Genomic DNA, 17,025 nt, shown 5'->3' on the forward strand with positions numbered 1-17,025 from the left:
GAGTGACGTTATCGGTCGTTTCTTATGTTGGCGGCGATACCAATATCCGACAAAACGGCCCTCCTGTCTCAAAGCTGCACGTATCTCCGAGGACTCGCCTCTGGTTTCACAAACATCACCCGAGGTTAAAAGGGTCAGTCTGACCCGGGCCCAAAGGGAACACATGGCAGTGGTCAGTTTAATGGGCTGTCAGACATAAAAGGATCAGACACGTTTAAGTATTTTATAATCATTTTTTTTTAACTTGACATTTGCAGCCATCTCTATAGATTTGGTTTTAACATTTTAAAATCTGTTTGTGGAATTCCCTTATCTACTGGAAAATTGTTCACCGTCTGCATCAGAGGCTCGGCCTGTTTTGAGCAGGGCACCCACGGGGGATTTATAAAGTCTCCCTTCGCATGCACCCCACTCATCCTCTCGTGCACACACCCACCAGTCTGCGCCTTCTTTCACACGCCACATTCACCCCCTTTCTCACACTTCATACTTGCCCTTTTTCTCACTCACCCTTTTCACAGAGCGCGCTCCCCTTTTTTTTTTCTGTCCGTAGGCGAGGAAGTTGCGATCGCCTTTCCTGTCTCCTCCGTGCCCGGCAGAGAGAGAAGAGAGGCGGATTACAGCCTCCGTGCTCAGCTGAGAGGGAGGAGAGGTGGATTGCAGCCTCAGTGCCGGGCAGAGAGAGGAGAGGTGGATTGCAGCCTCAGTGCCGGGCAGAGAGAGGAGAGGTGGATTGCAGCCTCCGTGCTCAGCTGAGAGGGAGGAGAGGTGGATTGCAGCCTCAGTGCCGGGCAGAGAGAGGAGAGGTGGATTGCAGCCTCAGTGCCGGGCAGAGAGAGGAGAGGTGGATTGCAGCCTCCGTGCTAGGCTGAGAGGGAGGAGAGGTGGATTGCAGCCACTGTGCCGGGAAGAGAGAGAGAGAGAGGACAGGCAGATTGCAGTCTCCGTGCTAGGCTGAGAGGCTGGGCAGAGAGAGAGGCGAGGCAGATTGCAGCCTCTTCGGGGCTGAGAGAGAGGAGAGATGGATCACAGCCTCTCGGTCTCCAGGCAGCACAGGACAAGCCTGCAGTGTTCCCCCTGTGGCCGCCACACACTGCTCCACATCAATGTTTCTCAACCCTCTCCTTGGCACACTCCAGCCAGACCACATGTTAGACATGATTCAAGTCATTACCAAGCACTTGATTGCACTTATCTTATATGTGAACCTGTGATTAGCTGGTTATCCCAAAAGCATAGCCTGGCTGTGGTGTCCTGAGAACAGGGTTGAAAAACGACTCCAGACCTTCAAACGGTTCTCTTTGTAATGTAATTATGATGTCGTCATTGGTCAAACAGTCAGGATAAGATGATGGGTTATTAGTAAGGCATAAAACTCCGGTGTTCCCATCTAAAATAAAAAAACAGCAAAGCCGTAAGCGTCCACCTTCAAACTGCAGTTCTCAGGATTCCGGATATAAGCAGAAACAATAGAAAACAGCTTTTCTACATTTTTTTTCCCCTTTGCATTAAGTACGGCCTTACCTGGCCCACGCAGGCAGGGATTTATCAGCATGAACATGGCTTTAGGCACATTTATAAGGATTAGCAAAAAAAAGGGCAAACCTGCAACAGGAAAACAATAGTATCGATCATGAACACAATGAATGCATTATAAGAAATTCCACACACAAGTAATTAAAAAAATGGTGTTATTAGGGACATAATAATATTATATCTAAATCCAGGCATGGTAGCGGCACTCCGAAAATCTTGGTCATAAAATAAGTCAATCATGAAATCGTAACTTTACTGAAACAATTAGAATACGCATTCTTTCCTACAAATAATATGCCCAGCGGAAACCGAGGCAAAACGCGTTGGGGTGTTCATCACACGCCTCCTGAGTAACTAGCAGTCCTGTTTCTTCATGACTGATGACTTGGAGATAATGACTACAATATGGCCATACTATGACTGCGGGTGCGTGGAGTGACGTCTTCGGTCACTATAACTTTATGGCGTTTTTCTTAGACTGCAGTTGTGTCTTTGCATTTATAACCTTGTGGATGGAACTGCTCTTCTTGCGCTACATCTCTTGCTGAACTAAGACTTTCAGTATTATCTTGATGCTGATGACACCCAAATTGATGTCTACTCCCCTGATGTGTCCCCCTCTCTCATGTCCTGTGTCTCCAACCGTCTCTGCAATCTCCTCCTCGATGTCTCGCTGCTACCTGAAGCTAAACAATGTCCAACACAGAATTAATATTCTTTCCCCGTCCCACTGCCACCGCTGCACCAACACTCCCCCTCACTAACATCACAGTCTCCTCAAGCCCGATGTCTAGGGGTCATCTTTGACTCTGATCTCTCCTTCATTAATCACGAAGTCCTGTCGTCTCTACCTTCGAAAATTCGCCAAGATACGCCCTTTTCTCACTCATGATGCAACTAAAATCCTAATCCACACACTCGCTGTGTCCCGCCTCGATTACTGCGACCTCTTAGTTTGCATTCCCCTTGTCCATCTCTCCCAACTCCAATCCATCCAAAATGCTGCTGCTCGACTCATCTGCCTCACTCACCGCTCCACTTCTACTGCTCCAGGACGCATATCCCTACACCAGCTTCCCATATCCTGTACCTCACTCACCGCTCCACTTCTACTGCTCCAGGACGCATATCCCTACACCAGCTTCCCATATCCTGTACCTCACTCACCGCTCCACTTCTACTGCTCCAGGACGCATATCCCTACACTGGGAAATATAAAACCGTAGTAATGACTTGCAAAGATCTCAAACGACACCGGTCCCCCTTACATCTCATCCACAAATACATCCGTAAACGCCCCCTACGTTCTACCCGCGATATCCTCCTTTCCTCCCACCTTATTATCTCCTCTCCGGCCTGCAGGACTTCCCCTGTGCTGCCCCCTCTTTCTGGAATCCCCTACCACGCACCATCAGATGTTTAAAAACTGCCTGAAAACGCACCTTTTCAGGGAAGCCTACGCGCCTTACCTCTAACATCCAACTCCCCAGCTAACCCCATTGCGGCAGCACCCCAGGTAGCCGGTTACCCAGCGACTCCCGAGCTCAGCAGCAGCAGCCCGCTCACTGCTGTCCTTCCTCTCCCTGCTCCTGCCGGCGCTGGAAGTCACGTCAACTTCCAGATGACAGGAGGGAGAGGAAGGGTCAGGTAAGGGCACGCTCTCAGTGGGGTTTGTGCTGGAGAGTGAGTGGGGGAGAGTGTGAGTGGGGGTGTGTGTATGTATGTAAGTGAGAGGGGGACCGTGTTTGTGTGTGTGTGTGTATATATAGAAGATAGAGGGGGTGAGGGAGCGCAAGGGAAAGAGTGTGAGGGGGGAGAGACACGAGAGATTGGGGGGGGGGGGGCGAGGGGTGGGTTTCCACAATCTAATTCTGGGGTTCCTTAACCCCCAAAAATGTTGAAAACCACTGCTTTAGAGGCTGTACTAGTACATTTGAGTTTACACAACTCAGTGTAATATACTTTACTGCCAGCAGAGGGACCCAAATACCAACACAAGCTTTTGTACTTTTAATAGGCTAACGTAATGAACATTTATTTTTATTTATTTATTAGGAAAGACAGTTTATTCCCTTTTTTTTTATTTCTCTATTTGTGCATTACTTTAGTTGTCAGGAAATGCAGCTTTTATTGGTGTCTTTGCTGCCAGAGGATGAATGTGATGCAGATACTTCAGACAACAGAAGAATTAGAATGATTGGTTTCCAACCTTTTTTTGGTTAAGGAACCCTAAGTGAAATTCTGAGGAACCCCAAACCCTCTCTAATAGCGCGTCTGAGATGCATTGTAAGGAACCCCAACTTTCTCTAATAGCGCGTCTGATATCAGATGCATTGTAAGGAACCCCAACCCTCTCATATTTATTTATAAAATGTTTTACCAGGAAGTAATACATTGAGAGTTACCTCTCGTTTTCAAGTATGTCCTGGGCATAGAGTGATGATGACAAATAATACATGGTTACAAATACATAGTTACATAAGTGAGCAGGGTATACATTATATACAAGACATTGCATGCACAGTTAGAGATAATATATATTATAGGCGTATGTAACAGTTACAGACCAGATTAAAATATGAGACCGCTTTAATTTTGAAAGAACTTAGACTGGTGGTCGCTGTGAGAGTCTCCGGCAGACTGTTCCAGTTTTGGGGTGCACGGTAAGAGAAGGAGGAGCGGTCGGATACTTTGCTGAACCTTGGGACCATGAACAGTCTTTTGGAGTCAGATCTCAGATGATAAGTGCTGCATGTGGTAGGGGTGAGGAGCTTGTTCAGGTAGCTGGGTAACTTGCCCATAAAGAATTTGAAGACAAGACAGGAAAGGTGAACTTTGCGCCTAGACTCGAGTGATGACCAATCTAGTTCTTTAAGAATTTCGCAGTGTTGTAGTTGCATTGGAGAACAAAATGGCATATTGAATTGTAGAGGGTATCAAGTTTTCTAAGATGGGTTTGGGGTACCGAGCCATATACTATGTCTCCATAGTCGATAAATGGCATTAGCATCTGCTGTGGGATACACTTTCTGACCAGCAGACTTAGGGAGGATTTGTTCCTATAAAGTACACCTAGTTTGGCATAGGTTTTGGATGTCAGGGTATCAATGTGCATCCTGAATGTTAAAAGGGAGTCAAACCATATGTCCTAAGAATTTGAAACTAGTAACCGGAGTTAGGGTGGTTTTAGCATTGGTTCTAATCTGGAGCTCAGTCATTGGAAGCTTTAAAAATGTAGCCTTGGTCTCAAATACCATTGTTACAGTCTTGTCAGTGTTTAAAAACAGTTTGTTTTTGGAAATCCAATTTTCAAGTCTCAAAAAGTCAGATTGAAGTATGTGTTCAAGGTCGGAGAGGCTAGGGCTGTGTGCATACAGGATTGTGTCATCTGCATACATGTGTATTGAAGCTCCTTTGCAAGCTGAAGGAAGATCATTGATGAACACTGAGAAGAGTAGGGAACCCAGAACAGAGCCTTGCGGGACACCACAGGTGATATCCAGGGGGTTGGAGTTAGAGCCTGTGATGGACACATGTTTGGATCTTCCTGATAGGTAGGAATGAAACCAGTTTAAAGCATGCTTCCCTATTCCAGAGCTCTGGAGTTTGTTAAGCGGGATAGCATGATCAACAGTATCAAAAGCCTTTGCAATATCTAGGAATATTGCACCAGTGAGTTGTCCCAATTTCATTCCACTCTGGATTTCATTGCAAATTTTTAGCAGGGTAGTTACGGTGGAGTGTTTGGGACGAAAGCCAGATTGGAATTGGCTAGGGAAATTTGTCTTGATATAGTAATCGCTTAATTGGGAGTGAACACATTTTCCCATGACTTTGGATACAATTGGGAGAAGAGAGATTGGCCTGTAGTTTGAGACAGTGTTTTTGTCCCCACTTTTGAAGATTGGGACAATTCTGGCAGTTTTCCAGGTCATAGGGATATGGCCTGCAGACAGGATAAAGTTGACTATGGAAGCAATTGGTTTGGCAATGGCTGGGGCACCATGTCTTAGGAACTTGGATTGCAGTAAGTCAGGTCCACATTGGCTGCTTAGTTTTAGTTTGAGGAGCGCTTGTGTAATCTCCTCTTCAGATAGTGGGACAAATTAAAAATTGTGAGCAGTGTTAGGAGAGGACAGGGCTTTTGGGGTACTCTCAGGATGAGGTTCATGTTTGTGGTTTGGGTTGCGTTTCGCTAATAAGTTAGTAGCACATCCCACAAAGTAATCGTTGAATGCATTTGCAATGTCAGTGGGATTTGTCAGAGTAATGTCCTCAGTGATATTACTTGGTTGTTGATGGCTAGAAGGCTGGAATATATTGTTGATAACCTTCCAGAAGTTAGCTGGGTTTGATGTATTTTGGTGAAGATTGTCAGAGTAATATTGTGCTTTTGCATGTCTTGTTTGCCTTGTGCACATATTCCGCAGGCATCTGTAGTGATTGAGATCCTTGGTAGTGCCAGTTACTTTGTAGCTTTTCCATATGGCATCCCTGAAATGGTAGAGTGCTATAAGGTCAGTTGTAACCCATGGAAGGTGGGCCCCCCTTACTCTTACTGTATTCTGCGTAGTGGAGCATGGGTATCACAGAGTTTTAAGAACTCGGATTGAAAATAGTCGAGCGCAGAATCAGGGTTGGAAATTAAGTCGATTCTGTACCAAGGGCAGTTGGTAAGGTCAGCCAGAAACTGTCGTGGGTTAAAGTTTCTAAATGTTCTAGTGAGGAGAACTTTAGGGCTTGATTGGGGTGGTTTAATTTTCCTTACACAGAACACTATTGCATGGTCACTGAAAATGTCAGGAAGGATGCCTGAGGATTGGATTCTGCTGGGATTTGAAGAAAGAGTCTAGTCTAGCAAGGAATAGTTGTGAGATTTCAGGTTTGTCCATGTGGGTTGGGAAATAAGTTGCGTGAGGTTAAGTGACGATTTGTGCCTGGATTTTGTGGTTTTTAGAGTCGAGCCAATTGTAGTTGAAATCCCCAAGAACTAGCAGCTCACTCTTCTCATTCAGAGAGGAAATAGAGCCAAGAAACTGGGTGATATCAGTCAGGGACTGTAGAGGGGCTTTAGGGGGGCGGTAGATGCCAGCAACCAAGATAGACTTAGAATAGGGACGGCAGATTTTGCCCAACTAGGATTTCAAAAGAGGGTGGGCTTTGGGGACAATTAAACAGTGTAAATTGTAAAGTGTTTGCTATATAAAATAACACCCCTCCTCCTCTCTTTGACCTATCTTTCCTAGAAATGGAGTATTTCTGAATGGCGATATTTGCATCGGGGTTTTAGGGGTTAGCCATGTTTCTGTGAGAACGATGGCTTTGGGTTTATGCATAAGGCACCATGCCCTTAGGTCATACAGTTTGGGCAGCAGGCTCCGGATATTTATATGGGCGACCGCTAGACCTTTTAGGAATTTGAAGGGGGTATTCTCAGGGGTATGGGACAGAGTTGAAAAGGGAGGGCCTGGGTTAAGTTCAATATCACCTGCTAAATAGTAACAGTGTGAATATAAATTTGAGTAGTTGTTTGCAAGTTGTACATTTGTGATGTTTTCCATTAGAGTGAGCGGTGGTTGGTGTGCTGGTTTTCAGAGTTCTTCACGAACATTCAGTAGATAGTGCAAGGATTTTGAGTAATCCAGGGTGCACTGTGATGTTTGGTGTGGGCCAGGAGGGAGGAGTTTGTAGTGAATAGTTAGAGTAACATTTCCATGAGGCCATGAGAAAGAACAAAGTTAAGGTACATAGCAGGTTCATTATCACAGAGGTAGGTAATGCTGCATGAATCTGTTGTGAGCCAAGTGAGTGTGGGCAGACTAAACAGCAGAGGTGTGCCTTTTCCTTGTCAAAGTGTTTTACTGCATTGCAATGCTAGGGCCTATTCAGGGTTTGCCGAGGGTTGAGGGGGGGGGGGGGCAGTTGTGTGCAGTCAGTGTTGGGAGAGGCTGTAATAAAATATGGTATAAAGGGGGGGGGGTTAAGTGTGTGGCTAACAAGCATGGGATCATAGTGTGTTCAGAGTAGCTCACTGTTTGTTGCCTTGTGTAGAAGAGTTTGCAGTAGATGCAGTCCCCAGTCCACCTCTAGTCAAACGATAGTCTAACTATATACTGTATTCTCACTTTAACATGCCTCACTCTTAAGAGGCCAATGCATCCCTTGCTTATAGTGGTGTTACTTTTATACATCTAAGCAGTCACATGTGCCCTCCCCCCCACCCCACCTTTTGATATTCAAACATACCAAGATCAATTATAAAGGCAGGGTGGGGTATTTCTTTTAAAACAGGGGGATTGCGGATCTCTAATAGCGCGTCTGAGATCAGATGCATTGTAAATTCTTCTGTATTTGATACAATTTTCAAACGACCAGAACATTTCAGGGAACACTTTACAGATGCCATGGAAAACACTGAGTTAGATTAAATAAAAGTAAATATATTTGGACTTCAAGAGGCTGACGACAAAGATTTACCGCAGACTAAATGGTAAATAGTTAGAGAACGTGAATGAAAGTTATGGGTCCAGCGCTGGATTCACTAAGATCTGAGATAGGGTATCGCCCGCCTACCCGGCAATAACTGCCTTGGACTTGATTGGCACTTAACACCAGAACAGGGTGTGGTAGTCCTGACCTTAGTGAATCTGACCCTTATACCTGCCGAATGGGGATTGCCAGTGAATTACAGGTGATTTATTTTCATTTGTCAGTTTAAAGTTGAATATTGCAAGCTAATACTTTTTATATACAAGATTTCAATTTACAATGTCTAATACAACATTTTTGTTTGTGTTAAACTCAACGGGACATTGTCGGAGGTCCGTAACTATTTCTCACATTTTTAAAGGAGAATGATACTTTTTTTTAAAAATTTAGTTTTAACCATTTTGTCATGAAGCTGGACAAAATTCACTGAATCTCTATATCAACGGAAGATGAAGAAATCTGGTTATCTATAACCCAAGTGTCCTCCATATTTTCACATGTGTGCTTAGGACTCTTCTGTCTAGGTGTCGCTGTCACCTTGCAGTGTTAAAGTGATGTGATGTGAGAGGTAGCCAGCCTTACATTTTCCATAGGATGGCGGTGCAGGGTGCGTGTGCAGGGCCGCCAACAGGGTGGGTCTGCTGAGTTTGGCATCCCGGGCCCGGTGAGTCAGGGAGCCCGACCGCCCGAGCCCCCTGCGCGGCCGTGCCCGTTTCATTTTTTTTTTTTTTTTTAAAGTGTCAGGCCCGCTGCCTGTGGGCCCGCTCCCAACATGGGGGAAGCGCTCGCTCCCCCCGCGCCAGCCTTCTGTCCCGGGCCGCTGCCACGAGGACTAGGGCCCGTGGGAGAGAAATGCTCCCGCGAGAATTAACCCGCCGGTCTCAAACCCCCCCCCCAGCACACCCTCCCCCCCCCACCAGAGCCTACCTCCCGCCCCGGGCAGAAGCCGTAGGGATCGGGGGCAGGGGGGAAGCGAGGCAAAAACAATGGACGAAGCGGCTGGCAGGGAAGTAGGAAGCTACACCCACCCGGTCAAGGTCAGTCAAGGTAGTCACTCGCCCACCCATGCAGTCAATGTCACCTACCCACCCAGGCAACCACCCAGGCAGGCAGTCACCCACCCACCCAGGCTGCCAGGCAGTCACCCACCCAGACTGGCAGGCAGTCACCCACCCACCCAGGCTGGCAGGCAGTCATCCACCCAGGCTGGCAGTCGCACACCCAGTCACCAATACTTAACCTCCCCAGGCCCATACTTAACCCCCCCTCCCCAGGCCCATACTTAACCCCCCCCAGGCCTTTTGTCACATTGGATGTAGCATTGGGTATCTTTGTCTTTTGTTGAAAATATTAAAATAAACAGATTGCATTGTAATGTTTTTTTCCGTACTAACAAGAAGAAGAAAACAGTTAAGTAAACGTTGCGTGCTAAAAAAAAAATTCCGTTGTAGGTGCGCTATGGGGGAGCGGGGGGCCTGCTCCTTTCATTTGTACTGGGCCCCGTGATTTCTTCTGGCGGCCCTGTGTGTGTGTGCAGATGGTGTTGTGCTGATGAAACAAAGTCTGTGCCTCACATGGAGCTGTCAGCACTGGGTCTTTGATCACACACCTGCAAGTCATTCTGTGTCTCAACAAGCTGCCTGCTTTATGGCTTCTTTATAGGAAGGGTATCTGTGTGCATCTTACATCACAGCTAAGAGGGCCACACATCTCACTGATATATATATATATATATATATATCTTCAGCCCTTGTCAATCCACTACTGGATGAAGGCCAACACAAGGATCTTCCAGGTTCTGCGGTTGCAGCCTCCCTTCCCCAGCTTGCTCAAACACATTTATTGAGTCCATCCTCCCATTTTACTTTTGGTCGTCATCTTAATCTGTTAATCTCTCTCAGAATACAGTCGAGTACGATCTTTGTCCAACGATGGTCATTTCTTCTTGCGATATGTCTAGGGTTGCCAGATGTCCGGTATTGAACTGGACTGTCCTGTATTTGGATACTCTGTCCAGTAAAAAATAAGAGGTAATACTGGACATGTATGTGTCCGGTATTTTCCTCCCGGGACATAGTGACCTGACGCACCTTTCACCATTGAGTCCAGTATTTTTGGAGAAGCCACCCCCTAGATATGTCCGGCCGCTGCCATTTTAATTTCTCACCCGTGTGATGTCACAGACTTTTGTTTGGTTTCAAAACCATTCATTCTTTTCCCCCTCGCTCTTCGGGTAATGCGCAGTACACAGCTCTCCAGCAGCGGATTTCAAAATGTGCCGCCCTGAGGCGTTTGCCTGTGTCTGCCGCCTCCCTCCTGTTCCTTTGAGTGTCAAATGATGCCACGGCGTCGCCATGGGTCGATCTTTGCGCCTATCCCCATTGTTTGTACTTTATTTACCTTGTATTGCTATTTAGAAAAGCGCTGTGCACACTGTTGCCGCTATATAAAATATGGCATGGCTGGGATGCCCCGAGCAGGGGATGAACAAATACGGTATTGATTATCGCTACTATTTTTTTTATTTTATTTATAGCAGCGCTATACAAGAACAAACTATAATAATAATTATTATTATTCCCCCCAGAGAAGTAGACACGGTTAACTCCTATAATGTTACTATCTTGCCTCCTGAGAATGCTCTGCTCTTTTAAAAGACAAAGTTTTCTCTAGTGCTAAAATACATGATTTTAATCTAAAGCTGCTGGGGTTACCATGGTAACCTTTAGACTGCGCTGGGGAGAACTTTATTTTAACCTCTCGGAACACATTTGGAAAAGATAAGAAGAGATCTAGTGATGTAAGTTGAAAACAAATGGTGATGAGAGTGAACAGAGGTGGCAATAGGAGGGTGAGAGGGGCAACTGCCCAGGGGCGCAGCCTCCTAGGGGGGTGCATGTTGGGTCGGCGGTGACAGCTGGCGCAATTGTGGAGGGCGGCGGTCTGGCGTAAGATGGGGGGAGAGAGAAGGGGGGAGAAGAGAGAGAGAGTAGTGGGCGAGAGAGAGGGGGTTCTATAAATTGGCGGGATTAATTAGGTTTACAATTTCAGATACAGCAGCATCACTTTTTAAGGGACTTCCAATAGTGTTTAACTTTCATTGGAATGTGTGTGTGTCATATATTTTGTGATGACCACACAATGTTGCAGTCTCTTTTAGTCCCAGATTAAGGCCGGAAATTTCTTGTATTTCACTAAGCAGTGGGGTTATTTACAGGGTTAAATCATACAACAGGCCCATCATCCCTTTAAGTCAAAACAACACATAAAAACAACACCTATTCCCTTTAGGGAAAACCAACTACACCGTATCTTTAGCCCTCACTAACTGGATGGCCAGCTAAACTGGTTCCCTCCCCCAAATAGGTAGTATTATGTTTAACATACATAGTCTCTGTACACAGCAATAAAGGGTTTTTGCTTATCTGCAAGTCCAGATTTTGAACATACGTCCATGCTTCAGCGCGGCCTCTCTTCCCAGGGGAGCTCGGCCACACGAGAGCTCAGAAAATCTCTCCTCTGTAAGTCCAATATTAAGGATAGGACATCCCCACTTCAGCATGGTCTGTCGTCCTTCCTTCTGCTTCCTGGGATTAACGACCCATGCAGTCCCAACAGACTCCGCGACCACCATCCAACGGGTATAGGGGACTGTGCCAGCCTCTTCTACAGCCAGGGAGCACTTTCTATCTCCCCCCTTCTCTGGGGAAAACAGTCTCTCTCACTCACTATGGCAGCTTTCTGTGTCTGCCTTAAACACTTCCTTGTTCATTCAGACCAGGCTGATTAGCTGCACCTGAGGGTAACTTATTCAGAGGAAATGAACTTCTCGTGCGTAGGAAAAGTCCCATAGCTGCCCTATTCCAGCATCTAGAGGACAGTGATGGTATATATATATATATTAAAATAACAAGGTGCGTGCTCAGCTGCTTGCCGAGACAAATATTTTTGCTGTGCTTGCCCTGGTCACGTGCGCGGTTCACGTGACATCATGGACACGCCTCCCCCGGCATGCCCCCTCACCGCATAATTAGCTGGCCAGGAATCGCCCGGGCAACATGAGCATCTGACGTCACGGCACTCGAGCACCAGCGCGCTCGCTTTCAGCCTGGACGAGGCCTTGACCAAAGCTTCTCAATGGGGTTAAGGTCTGGACTATTTTCTGGCAAATCAACCAACTACACAAACATTATTTTCCAAAGATCATTTAAGTATTAATTTAGCTGTATGGCAAGGAGCCTTAACTTGCTGGAGAAAAATATTCAGTGTCATAATTACCAGGAAACAGATCACTCACTGAAGGATGAACTTTTGGTTCCAAGATGGAATCGATGTACTTTATGGCTGTCAGGGTCCCATCAACATGTATCCGCCCAGCCCCACAACTTGCCATGCAGCTCCAGATCGTAATGCTCACTGCATGCTTCATATTAGCTGTAGTCCTCTCTGAGAGCAAGTCCTCTCCTATTCTTCATCACAAGCGCAAACCATCACTTCCAAAAATTGATATTGTTTCGTCGCTCCATATGACTTTTTCCCGGTCTTGTACTGTCCAAATGAGATGTTCCTTGGCCCAGAGAACTCTTATTTTTTCGTAGTTGCCGGTTCAGATACAGTTTCTTTCATGGACTCCTTCCTTTTAAGCTCCAGTTAAATAGTCAACGTCTAACTGTTCTTTCACTCACTGTTGTACCAGAACTGTGAAGAATTGTTTGGATGTCGTGTGATCTCCTATTTTCTAGGACCAGTTGCGTTATCCTGCCGTCATCTTGTGGAGTTGTGCCCTTTTGTTCTTCCGCTTCCTTGTTTTGTAAGCACGGTCTTGCGGTCTGCAACATTTTTAACAAGCTTGTAAACTCCACTTTCCGTTGCTCCATCACCAATCATTCTAGCAATTTCATCGTAAGGGTATCCATACTGTCTGAAAGTCACCGCTCGAGTCCTTCTCTGTGGGTTTCCAATCTTTTCTCGTAACAGAAGCCATATTCAAGTAACCAATACAATCACAAGCGTAATACCGTATTTTAAGAATAGCGAAATTAAGTATTAAAAAATAATACTGTGATTCTCAACAAACTGTTTTTAAACACTGACAAGACTGTAACAATGGTATTTGGGACCAAGACTAAATTTTTAAAGCTTCCAGTGACTGAGCTCCTGATTAGAACCAACGCTAACACCACCCTAACCCGTCACTAGTTTTAAATACCTGGGCTTATGGTTTGACTCCCACTTAACATTCGCGATGCACATTGATACCCTGACAACCAAGACCTATGCCAAACTAGGGGTACTTTACAGGAACAAATCCTCCCTAAGTCTCCTGGTCAGAAAGCGTATCGCACAGCAGATGCTAATGCCAATTATTGACTATGGAGACGTATATGGCTCGGCTCCTCAAACCCACCTTAGCAAACTTAACACCCTCTACAATTCAATTTGTCGTTTTGTTCTCCAATGCAACTACAACACACATCACTGCGAAATGCTCAAAGAACTAGATTGGTCATCACTAGAGTCTAGGCGCAAAGTTCACCTTTCCTGTCTTGCCTTCAAATTCTTTATGGGCAAGCTACCCAGCTACCTGAACAAGCTCCTCACCCCTACCACATGCAGCACCTATCATCTGAGATCAGACTCCAAAAGACTGTTCATGGTCCCAAGGCTCAACAAAGTATCCGTCCGTTCCTCCTTCTCTTACCGTGCACCCCAAAACTGGAACAACCTACCAGAGACTCTCACATCCACCACCAGTTTAAGTTCTTTCAAAACTAAGGCTGTCTCACATTTTAATCTGGTCTGTAACTGTTTCATACGCCCATAATATATATTTTCTTTAACTGTGCATGCAATGTCTTGTATATAATGTATACCCTGTTCATTTATGTAACTGTATTTGTAACCATGTATTATTTGTCTTAACTCTGTGCCCAGGTCATACTTGAAAACGAGAGGTAACTCTCAATGTATTACTTCCTGGTAAAACATTTTATAAATAAATAAATAAAATTTGACTACAGCGCTGGATCCTTCTCAAAATGGCCACAAAATGTTACATTCGAGTTTTTCTGTAATAAATAATTGCAGCACGAGACATCTGCTATTGCTATCGGCTAGAATCAATCAACAACTTTTTGTGATTGGTTGGAATTTAGATTCTGTGAATACTTTCTATAAATTGCATTGACCTGTGTTTGTTTTACTCAATATTCCTCCGCACATTCCAGAACATATCCGCTCGATTCGAAAACCGATTCCATCATTAGAATCAGTATAAAATTCATCCATCAAGTGATGTGTTATTGATATTATTTTACAATGACATGGAAGTAACCAGCATAAAACATGGAAAACGCCCATTTTTCCTCAAGTTTCCACAATTTTGGCCACTAGTGTTTATATATATATATATATATATATATATATATATATATATATATATATATATATATATTTATATTTATTATTCATTATTCATGTTTACTTCATGACGCTGTAGTGTATGAAGACCTGTTTACAACATTCAAAAGAGGAGGGTCTTCTCTGCACAGCATAGCACTTAGTCTGGGTGATGAATCACAGAGATAAAGGGGCATACTCACAAGATGCTGACAGAACTGAAATCACCGGTGCTTTAACCACAGGACCACCCAAGAAAAGTTGATTTTACCTCTGAATAACAGGGAATGCACATTTCAAAGGCTGACATCTATGCCACAATGTATAGACAGTTTTACGTAAATAAATAATAAGTGATTAGCACAGAATAATTAATAAAATCAAGGTATTTCCCATTCTTTTCTCATTCTCATCACATACGCCTTTGTCAAATTACCCAGGACTTTGCATCTGTATCTTAAAAATATATATTATGAGAATTTGTAATAAAATACATATAAATTATATTGGGATCAAAAGCAGGTTCTCTGTTCTGATTGCTATGTGATTATCTGATTCTGTAATGATGTTCTATAATGATTGTTAAAGGGGCATTTACTCAAAGACAGGAGAAAACTATAAGTGTGGTGGTCTTTCGAAAAATTAAAATGATCCCTAAAGTAATATTTTGACTTATTTATTTCCTATGAAAAATTGATGTTTCTATTTTTGGGGTCCTGTGTAATTCTAAATCGTATGTGATACCTATTGCCCCCCCTATTTATCTCTTTGGATAATGATGACAGCATACTGTAGCATTGGTTTGCAAAAAAAACCTATTACTACAGTGAAGCGCTATGTACATTAATGTTGTTTGTTTTGGACGTTCTGCTGCGTTTGCCGCTCACAGGCGTGTCACATGGAGGAAAGTGTTTGCGCCACCTCAGACGTGGCAGAATTTCCGGACACAAATACAAGATCGGAAAGTGACGCACGGAGACGCAGCGTTTGACACATCTCATTAGAATCCCCTTCCTAATTCCTCTTACCGACACAAGCACACAGCGCAAAACATGGGGCAAGCAGCTTGATACATTGATGCAATTTGTGCCAATTTCCCCCACACGTTTGCATTGATACATCACCCCCTGACAGCAGAAAAGGATCACGGACCACCCAGTGTGGCCATCAAAAAGCCCCAAACACAAGAGAAAATGCACACACACGATATAGACATGGGGTGAGCAACTCCTGTCCTCAAAGGCCGCCAACAGATCAGGCTTTCAGGACATCCCTGCTTCAGCACGGGAGGCTCAATCAGTGGCTGAGCCACCCGTGCTGAAGCAGGGATATCCTGAAAACCTGATCTGTTGGTGGCCTTTGAAGACGCGAGTTGCCCACCCCTGTGATAGACGTACACATCAGCAGAAGCACACACTGTACACAACCCCATAGGCAGAGACAGAAGCTCACACACACTGCACTTTGTATTTTGCACACGCCATGAGTCTCTACACACGATGTACACACTCACAAACACGCATTTACACACATACTGTATATACCCAACACATCAGCAACATTGCATAGAACCATAAAAAGATAGGCAATGATACACAAGCTCCACCACCCATAGAGATGGATACACATCTGTGTCTCATTGTGTAAATACACACACAATTACCCATGTGCACAGAACCATACAATTATACAGGAAAAGGTACACAAATACATCTGTCTCTCACACACATAAACACAGACACACAAATAACCAGCGCAGGGAATCAGGCAAAGATATACAAATACTCCCAGTACACAGAGATGGACACACAGCCCCCTCCCTCTCCCTGTCCCTGGGTGGTCCTACCCCCCTCCTAATTCAAACCTCCAGGCAGCTGGGAAGAATTAACTACTTCACTGCCACAGGGGCCAGTCATGTGTTTTATACGGCGGCATTCTTTGTGCTACAAGAAGGGTTCTGTGTATAGTGACTGAGGGGTGTTATATAGTGCCATTCTGTCTGTGTATAGTGGTGATGAACATTATATGGAGGGATTCTGTATATAGCATTATATAGGGGGATTCTGAATAAAAGGATGAGGAGCTCTATATGCGGGGATTTAGTATATAGGGTGACCCTAAAATACTAGTGAGGAGCATCAATATAAAGTGATGAGGAGCGCTATATAGAGGGATGCTGTATATAGGGGTGGGGAGCTCTACGTGGAGGGATGCTGTATATAGGGGTCAAAAACTACAAATGGATGGATACTGTATACAGGAGTGAGGAACTCTGTATAGGGCGTGCAGTATATAGCTGGAATTAGCTCTATATGGAGGGGTGTTGTATATAAGTTTTTACAGCTCTATATGGAGAGATGCTGTATATATGGGTGAAAAACGATATGGAGGGAATCTGTCTATAAGTGTAAGGAGCTCTATATGGAGGGATACCGTACGTAAGGAGCTCTATATGGATGGATATTGAATTTAAGGAGCTCTATATGGAGGGATGCTGTGTATAGGGGAGAGGAGCACTATATGGAGGGATGCAGGTGCTGGATAGAGGGATGGGAAACTCTATATGGAAGTACACTGTATATAGGAGTCGGCTCTGTGGAA

The sequence above is a fragment of the Ascaphus truei genome, chromosome 10, assembly GCF_040206685.1.
Source record: "Ascaphus truei isolate aAscTru1 chromosome 10, aAscTru1.hap1, whole genome shotgun sequence".
In the NCBI taxonomy this organism is placed as follows: Eukaryota; Metazoa; Chordata; class Amphibia; order Anura; family Ascaphidae; genus Ascaphus; species Ascaphus truei.